The sequence below is a fragment of the Leptodactylus fuscus genome, chromosome 4 (genome assembly GCF_031893055.1).
Source record: "Leptodactylus fuscus isolate aLepFus1 chromosome 4, aLepFus1.hap2, whole genome shotgun sequence".
In the NCBI taxonomy this organism is placed as follows: Eukaryota; Metazoa; Chordata; class Amphibia; order Anura; family Leptodactylidae; genus Leptodactylus; species Leptodactylus fuscus.
Window position 1 is genome coordinate 74,587,512 of NC_134268.1, and position 9,824 is coordinate 74,597,335.

At 41.8% G+C, this 9,824-nt stretch overlaps 1 protein-coding gene across 1 annotated transcript in view; it reads left to right on the plus strand.

The window, feature by feature from the left end:
• The first annotated feature begins 7,802 nt into the window (after positions 1-7,802).
• ANKRD12 (ankyrin repeat domain 12) overlaps positions 7,803-9,824 on the plus strand; it is a 110,206-nt gene continuing 108,184 nt past the window's right edge. The window contains exon 1 of the mRNA XM_075270666.1: positions 7,803-7,816. The gene's annotated coding sequence lies outside the window, so the exon portion shown is untranslated. The remainder of the gene's footprint in view (positions 7,817-9,824) is intronic.

Below are 9,824 nucleotides of genomic sequence, written 5' to 3' on the forward strand. Positions count from 1 at the left end.
CTAACTAAATAAATATAATTTGATCCACAAGTGGCCTCATTTAGCAAAAAAAAAAAAAATCACTCCAGAGACCTTTCCACAATCCCCCACTGCTCTTGTTTACATTACAGGGGATTAAAAGGTGAGAATTAGGTTTTCTTTCAGTAAAAGAGTAGCCGTTTTAAGAACTAAGTGTGGTTTGTAGTGTGTAAGCAAGTATGGTTTTATTAAGTTCTAAATAAATGAAGACATACAGATTCTGGTGCTGGGTTTTCCTTTACACTTTCATATGGCATAATAATATTGACTTTATTTGTAGACTTACCTATAGTGACGAATGACAGCACGTTTAGGAAAGAAAGAGACTGACTAGAATGGATTCTGGGGGAATGGCATGATGTGAGACTGTGAGTAATCTACATTATACTGTGTGGGGGTCAGTACAATGTGTTGGGATCACCAGGGCGACGTTATACTGTGTGGGAGGCTGCAATGGGGGTTATGATTTATAGAGAACACTGGAGGGCCTGATACTTTGTAGGTGGAACAATGGAGCGTCATGTTGTGTGGGAGCCAAGAAGGAGCAAGAGACCATATGGAGGCACCAAGGGGGCATTATACACTGCTATGTTAGAAATGGCCAAACACATCAGAGTGGTGTATGTTGAGCTTTGTCCACAAAGTCTCTTAACTGCCAAGAAATCTCTAGGCGAACATCAATACTGAGTCAATGTAGTGCTGAATTGTGGAAGGAGAGTACACGGGCAGTTCCCAGCACCACAAATACACCACAGCTACAGTGATTGAAGATTAGAGCACAGCCATCGATGGTTGTAGGTGGTAACAAAACCAGCCCTTGATTATTCAATCCCTGCCTGTCTAATACCACATGACCATTTAGGTTACATCTGATCAAGTGACCTTACTGATCCCTCCCCTGCCTATCTTTGGGGTTGAGGATAATTACAAATAAAGAATAACCCAAACTTTCTTCCCTTTCAGAGGCCTAACAGCAGGCTATTCTGAAGGCTACAACAATGGTTATGCTGTACACAGGGCTTTGCAGGCAGTTTAAGTAAATACAGTACAGGAAAAATTTATTGACTTACAGGTGACATCTCTGACTGTAATCGTTCCCATTTCTCATCTCTTTCATCCGGACTGCCATGACCACTTCTTCTAGCTGTGACTTGACTCAGTAAAATTAATAAAACAGACATTGTTGCTGCCTCACTTTGAGACACCTGACCCACATTTTTCTCGCCTATACAAAGTCCCCATCCTGCTGCTACTCGGTTATAAAATACATGATATAGAAATCCTCTGTAAATGAATGATACCCCCAAATGAATCTTTAAATTAACAATGCCTCTTTGTGCCCCCTTAAAGGGGCTCTATCAGAAAAATCATGCTGATAGAGCCCCACATATGCGTGAATAGCTTTATAAAGGCTATTCAGGCACCGTAAATGTTATATTAAACTACCCCCCAGTTTTAAAATAATAACCTAAAAAAGAATGTGCTCTACTTACGGATCGTGCATGCTGGGCGGGCATTCAGGGTGTGTCGGGATTGTTCGGGATCAGAAATATTAATGCATGCAGCAGGCCAGGGTTATAAATAAAAATGCACTGACACTTACCTGCTTCTCCCCCCCCCCCCCTCCCTCTGTTCCTGCACTGGGCCTGCCATCACCTTCACTGCACTATTTGTATACAGAGTGGCTGCAGCAGTAATGTCAAGTTGACCTCAACAGTACAGCAACATACAATGTTTGGCTACTGTGGTCCACTGTTATGATATCTCACTTTAGCTGGAGCAGGTGTCACTCATTTCTCCCCAGAGCAAGCCCCTAGTTGTTGTTTGGCCTGGTGGTGGGGACACTGGAGTGCCGAGGACAGGTGGCTATGTTGTTTTTTTTTTGTTTTGTTTTTTTTGTTTTTATTTATTTCACCTCCCCCTGCCTAAGTACTGTGATTCCTGGACAACCTATTTAAGGCTAGGTTTACATCTGTGCATAGCTCTCCGTTGTACCAGTTCAGCAATGGACTTGAACGACAGAGAGCTGGACTATAATGGGTTCATTGGGTGTCCGTAGACTCTAGTGCAGGTGTGAACTTAGCCTGAATCAATAATACCCACTTTAATATTAGTATTAAGTTAGTATTAGTATTGTTTTTAGTAATCCAAGACTGCAGAGGTTAATACCTTCTTACACCCTTAAATAAATACTGTTTCTCAATAGCCCCCTTATACTAATAATGTCCCTGCTTGCCCTAATGACTCCATATATGGTTACTGGGCCATAATATGCCCACTCCCGCAAGCCACTACAGGCCTGTAGCCTACCGGTTATAGAATGGCCATGTGTTTCAACTGAATTGGTGTCATATAGATGCCAATACAGTTGAAATTATTGTATTTGTTTACGGCGGCCCTGGAGTGAGACCCACAAAGTCAGCCCCCCCCCCCCCCTCCATCCCCGTGATAGCTAAGTCTCTGCTTTTATGGCATTTACATAATACCAAAGCACAAAAATTTGCCACAGATTATTGGGGGGTAACAGGTATAGTATACTTTGACAACCTCCTGGTGTTTCGCCAAGACACATAAGTCCGGTTAGGTCAGAGGGACCCACAACGTTTATGTCATTTCCTGTTTTCATCACTTCCTCAACATTTACTGGTTTATATTTGTTTATTTTCCAAGTGTTTGGGACTGTTGTTGTTGGAGCATTAACTGTTGTTTGTGTGTGAAACAGTCGCCCTTAACAATGATGAAGAAATATTTGTCCCAGACGACCAATGACAGTCTCTAATGATCTTAAAATCTCACAGCTGGTCAGATTGGATACAAAAAGCTGTTTGTAAATGTGAACTTGCTTATGTATACTGTGTAAACTGATATAGTTGCATCAGCTGAAACCACCCAATAAAAGCTTTAATCCACAATATTCAGACAGTTACCAGTAAGCAAACAGTTCAATACTTGGAATCGACCAGCTAATGAGCTGCCAAGAAGTAACACATTGGAAATGCACTTGCAGGATTCACCAGTGACATATGTAGCCTCAACTTGGGCAAGTTACTAGAATGTGCTTGAGAACAGGCTAAAAATGAGGGTGGGACTCAAAAACGTATACCATTGGACAGTGACAGCTTTACCAGGGCTGGAATATTGCTAGGATATCCCATAATATCCCTGGGTAGGAGCGCACTTAGATGTGTTTGGTCCCCACACCCCATGCTAAACCCCTAGCTAAGCCTCTGTGTTACAGACAGTGAGCTGTGAACCCGCTGTGAAGAGCCGGATCAAGCACCCAGCAAACCGGGGCAGGCATCTAGGCCCTCAGCACCTGAGGGGGCAATGAGCAATTCCACAAATACAGATGCACTCATTGCACTGTTAACAAAGTCAAGCAGTAAGTGCAGTTTTCCTTCTTATTCACCACTCTTTTCTCCTCGAACATCTAACCATCTCTGCTCTGGTGCTGCCAGGAGCACCAGAGCAGGGAAGGGGCAGAGGTTCAAGAAGCTAAGGGTGGTAAGTGAGAATGAAATCTGCAATGACCCCTCATTCCCTGGGACACTGTAAATGCGCAAAGCACTGGAAAGCAGGTGGCTAGCATAAGTGGGGCATTGTACTATATGGGGACATAAGGGGCATTTTATAGGGGCACTGTACTTATTTGGACATAAGGGACCATTATAGGGGGACACTGTAATATATGGGGTCCTAAGGGACCATTACATGAGAGCACTGAACTGTATGGAGGCATAAAGGGCCATTATATGGGGCTTAAAGGGGCATTTTATTGTATGGGGACATTATAAGAGGGTATAATGGGGTACAGTATGGGGCTTAACAGGCCATTAAATGAGGGAATAACGGGACCATTGTAATGTATAGGGGTATAAATGAGAATTATATGGGGTATAATGATTTTACTACATGGGGCATTATTTGTGGTGGAGCATACTATGTGGACTATTTTAGTGTATGGGGACATAATATGGGTTCCATTATACTGTGTGGGGACATCATTATACATGTAGGGCTATGTCAAAGTATTCAAAGTTTTGCGAAGGCTGAAAGTTATAGAAGATCTGTGGCCATTCCAACACTCTCTTGGATGTATTTTGCAGTAGCAGCTTTTAAAGTTGTGCCACAAAGGAGCAGACTAAAGCTCTATTGCGCTAGGGCCATACAAACCTGGAACCGATCCTGCCATTGTGCCACCTAACCGGTTTGACTTAGAGTCTAAGGGGATATTTACATCCATTTAAACAGCCCATCTATCGTAGGCTACTGTCATCAATTTTGAAGACCTAATAATAGAGACCTGTTTACATTACTTTACGTAATATCAGTATATATTATACTTTGTATAACATGTTTGTCAATGTGCTTATACTCATAATAGTCTGATATTGTAATTTTGTGTATAATCATATTCTCACCTTTACTACTTAAAGAACTCATGCACATGACCATGTCCATTGTCAGGGTGCTAGCCGTTTTCTTTTTTTGTTGCAGATTTTGCTGCTGCGTTTTTTTTGAGCCAAATGCAAGAGTGGCTTCAAAAGGAATGGGAAGGAAAAGCCTATATTCTCCCTTGTGCTAAAGTCACTCCTGGCTTTGGCTCAAAAAACACAGCAAAATCTGCAACAATAAAAGGCAATTGTGGCCTCAGCCGTATAGTCCTCTTAGTGTCAAACATGTATGGCATTGATAAGACCAAACTAATGATTGCAGTTCACAAGGTTAACACTAGATGGCAACTTTTTACAAATAATTCAACATATTCAACAAGTCAGTTTACAGTATATACAAATAGCTTTCCTATATAAACTAAAGTGCCATTTACAAGGTTTATTAATTTGTCATCCAGAGATTACCACTGGAGGATGGATGTACCTCTTCAAGCACAGAGGGGGATTCACCTACCCCGGGATAGGCTCCTCTTGTTAGTTCTTACCATGTTCATTTTCTAAAACTTTGGAAACGAGATGAAGAAAAAAAACAATTCTGGCAGACTATTTTTAAATTATGCTCATTGCAATACAATAATTTTATAGTTCTAGTCATTATGGATGAGACAATACCTTCTGTGTACTCTTTACTTTATTGATGCATGAAAGCATTTTAATGGTATAGAGTGTAAGCTCTTGTGAACATGGCCCTCACTCCTATTGTTTGATATGTTTATTTCTTTGTCACATTGTAAAGTCTCATATTGTCTGTTCATGTGTCTTTTGGTTTGTAAAGTGCTAATAATAATGGCAAAAATTGTTCATGTTTTGTTTTTCTTTTTAAAATATTTCCAAATAATATATATATATATATATATATATATATATATATATATATATATATATATATATATATATACTAGCTGGTACCCGCGACTTCGTCTGCGGTGATTGTAGCAGTGGGTATATACAGGCGTGGGTAAGGTTTTCGTACTGTGTATAAGGTATGGGATATGAAATGTAACTTTGTATCTTGTTTTTGCTCTAATTCAGAGAATACGTGAGACTTTTGTGTTGAAGGTAATTTGTATTTGAGCTGCTATACGGTGTTGTGAGAAACTTTACATAGTGACTTTGGGACAGAAGTATTTGAAGTTAACCCTTTCCCGCCGATGGGCATTTTTTGATTTTTGTTTTTGACTCCCCTCCTTGTAAACCCCATATCTTTTTTATTTCTCCGCTCCCAGAGCCATATGAGGTCTTAATTTTTCCTGGGACAAATTTTTCTTCATGATGCCACCATTATTTATTCTATATAATGTACTGGGAAGCAGGGAAAAAATTCAGAATGGGGTGGATTTGAAGAAAAAATGCATTTCTGCGACTTTCTTACGGGCTTTGGTTTTACGGCGTTCATTGTGCAACCAAAATGACATATCCCCTGTATTCTGTGTTTCGTTACGATGCCGGGGATACCAAATTTATATGGTTTTATTTACATTTTGACCCCTTAAAAAACATCCAAAACTGTGTTAAAAAATTATTTTTTGCAAAGTCGTCATATTCCGACAGCCGTAACTTTTTTATACGTGTGTGTACGGGGATGTATAGGGCGTCTTTTTTTGCGGTGTCGGGTGTACTTTGTAGTTCTACCATTTTCGGGAAATGTTATTGCTTTGATCACTTTTTAATTAAATTTTTATCAGAATTAAAACAGTGAAAAAATGGCGGTTTGGCACTTTTGACCATTTTTCCCGCTACGGCATTTACCGAACAGGAAAAATATTTGTATAGCTTTGTAGAGCGGGCGATTTTGGACGCGGGGATACCTAACATGTATGTGTTTCACAGTTTTTACCGTATTTTTCGGACTATAAGACGCACTTTTTTCCCCCCAAATTTCGGAGGAAAATGAGGGTGCGTCTTATAGTCTGAATGTGGGTGGAGGAGTGGGTTTGCAGCATGGCCGCGCTACTGCCACCGCTGGTTTTCTTCAGCGGCAGTAGCGCGGCAATCTGCAGGCCCCGGCAGCTAAGACACTCCCCGGCATCTGCTGTAATAGACCGGCGGATGCCGGGGAGTGTCTTAGCTGCCGGGGCCTGCAGATTGCCGCGCTACTGCCACCGCTGGTTTTCTTCAGCGGCAGAAGTGTGACAATACTGCAGGCCCCGGCAGCTAAGACACTCCCCGGCATCCGCCGGTCCATTACAGCAGATGCCGGGGACTGTCTTAGCTGCCGGGGCCTGCAGATTGCCGCGCTACTGCCGCTGAAGAAAACCAGCGGTGGCAGTAGCGCGGCCATGCTGCAAACCCACTCCTCCACCGCAGGTCCCGACAGTCAGTTAGCCCCCCCCCCCCGGCCTCATACCTTTAGTGATGCAGACCGGCTCCTGCACGGCGAGGCCGCAGGAGCCGACCTGTTCCGATGACAGCCGGGAGCCTAATGAAGGCAACGAGGCCTGTCATAGATATATATTACTATCGCGGCTGGTCTATGACCCTCCGTGATAGTAATGTATAAAATCTCCCATAGACGGCAATACACTTGTATTGCCGTCTATGGGACTTGCAATCAAATGATTGCAGGTTCAAGCCCCCTAGGCGGGGGATATTAAAATAGTAAAAAAAAAAAAAAAAACACTTAAAAAAAATATAATAAAAAATAAAATAAATAAAAGTTCACCTCCTTTCCCTAGAATACATATAAAAGTATAACATTACTGTGAAACATTACACACATTAGGTATCCCTGTGTCTGAAAATGCCCGGTCTACACCTGGCCCCACAAAAAAAACGCCCTATACATCCCCGTACAGCTGCAGGGTCACCTGTCAATGTGGCCTTGCAGCTGTTCCAAAACTACAACTCCCATATATTAAATATTTTACCATTTTTTGCCTGAAAATTTTTTTTCCCTATTTTTCTCCTCTAAAACGTCTTATAGTCCAGTGCGTCTTATAGTCCGAAAAATACGGTAACTACTTTTATATGTGTTCTAGGGAAAGGGGGGTGATTTGAATTTTTAATCCTTTTTATTTGTGTTTATATTTTTTTTACTTTTTTTTAAACTTTTTTTTTGCATTTATTAGACCGCCTAGGGGTATTGACATGGGTGGGCGGTGTCACGGATTGTCAGAGTGGTGGGGGTGGGCAAATATGGCTGCTCCAGAGCGTTAAAGAGAGCCTCCTGGAGTATCGTTAAGGTGAGGGGCAAAGTGGTAAAGTATATGTATATGAGATTGTGTGGGGTTAGGGGCGAGGCTGCAGAGGGCAATAGGAATTTTGTGGCTTGCTATGGTCCAAAGTGTGTGAGATTGCAGAGATGGTGGTGTGAGTTTGGGTTTTGTGGGGGTCCTGGCACAAACGTATGTGCGCTATTGTGACGAAAAGTAGCCTATTGTTTAATCGGGTGTATTAACTATGTTTGTGGAAAATTTCAGCCAAATCGGTGGAGCGGTTTTTGCGTGATTGAGGAACAAACATCCGAAAATGCAAACATCCAAACCCACAAACTCACAAACTTTCACATTTATAATATTAATAGGATATATGTTACTGGCCTCTGCCTGCAACTATGTCTGCGTGTTGTTGGCGTTGATGATCCGCCTATATTCAGCAAATTGCTGCTGTCGATTATCCGCATGCTCTGGCGTTTCGGCAGCTCTCAGGCTGGCCTGCCGCTCAACTTGTTCCTTGGGCCATGCCTGTGATTGTTCCGACATCTCAGCAGCTCGCTGGGATGCCATATGAGTGTGTTGTTGGCGTCGATGATCCATCCTCTCCAGCATTTTAGCTGCTGTAAGAGCAGCTTGACGCGTAGCTTGCTGAATCCTCCTCAGCTCCGCTTGAGCAGAAGTCCGTTGACTTCTGGATACTTTCATAGCTCTGGTTTTTTTTTTAAACTTGTGACAAATTTGATTTTCGTTTCCTTACCATATTTAAAATTGGGAAACTGCTAATTTGTATTAATGGCGTTTTCTCAAATCAGTTTCCGAACACGCTGCCTCCAGAGTCTGCTTCTGACTTTCTGTATTTGTGTCTGCCCTCCTCCCTCTGGCTCAACAGGACACAGAGGATGTACTTATGCAGAGTCTTCTGTTGCTATCTGTGTGTTTACATAGAGAGATAACAAAGCAGGTGTTATCAGCAAGCTGCAGATTAGATGATTCTCCTGGCAGGAAGAGCAGTTTAATATAGTACAGTCCTATGAAAAAATTTGGGCACCCCTATTAATCTTAATCATTTTTAGTTCTAAATATTTTGGTGTTTGCAACAGCCATTTCAGTTTGATATATCTAATAACTGATGGACACAGTAACATTTCTGGATTGAAATTAGGTTTATTGTACTAACAGAAAATGTGCAATATGCATTAAACCAAAATTTGACCGGTGCAAAAGTATGGGCACCTCAACAGAAAAGTGACATTAATATTTAGTAGATCCTCCTTTTGCAAAGATAACAGCCTCTAGTCGCTTCCTGTAGTTTTTAATCAGTTCCTGGATCCTGGATGAAGGGATTTTGGACCATTCCTCTTACAGAACAATTCAAGTTCAGTTAAGTTTGATGGTCGCCGAGCATGGACAGCCCGCTTCAAATCATCCCACAGATGTTCAATGATATTCAGATCTGGGGACTTCCTTATCTCTGTCTACCGCCCAACCCGTGCTCTCCATTCACTCAATGACCTAAGACCTACATCCTCCATTATCCTCCATTATCAGAACCTCCCACGCTCATATACCAGACTTCTCCCGAGTTGCACAACTTCTCTGGAATGCTCTACCCCTGACAATCAGATTAACTCCCAATTTCTACAGCTTCAAGCACAAACTAAAGACACATCTTTTCAGACAAGCCTATCACAATTTTTAATGTAAACCCTTCCGTACCATAATTAGAATCCCTAAACTGAACCCTCCTCTGTCCCCACTCCCACATTACCCCACACAATATAATGCCATTTCAGGCTAACTTTATATGTTCAGGCACAATCTGCATGTTAAAGGACACGACTGGTGACGGCTCAGTTTTATGTTTGTGTAATGACAGTAACCTCTATTACAAAATTGCCTGACCACTGTATAAGTAATGCCACCTCCGATGCCGCGCCTGCTACCTCTTGTGTCACCCCCTCTACCTCATAGATTGTAAGCTCTTGCGAGCAGGGCCCTCAGTCCCATTGTGTGAAGTGACTATTTCTTCGTAATGTATCTTTTTTCCTGTACTTGAACCCTACAAACTGTACAGTGATGCGGAATATGTTATATAAATACAATATATTACTATTATTAATATTATTATTATTACCATGTGTCATCATTACATTCACAGATACAAAGTTTCATTCAGTACCAACAACCCCTCCTAGGT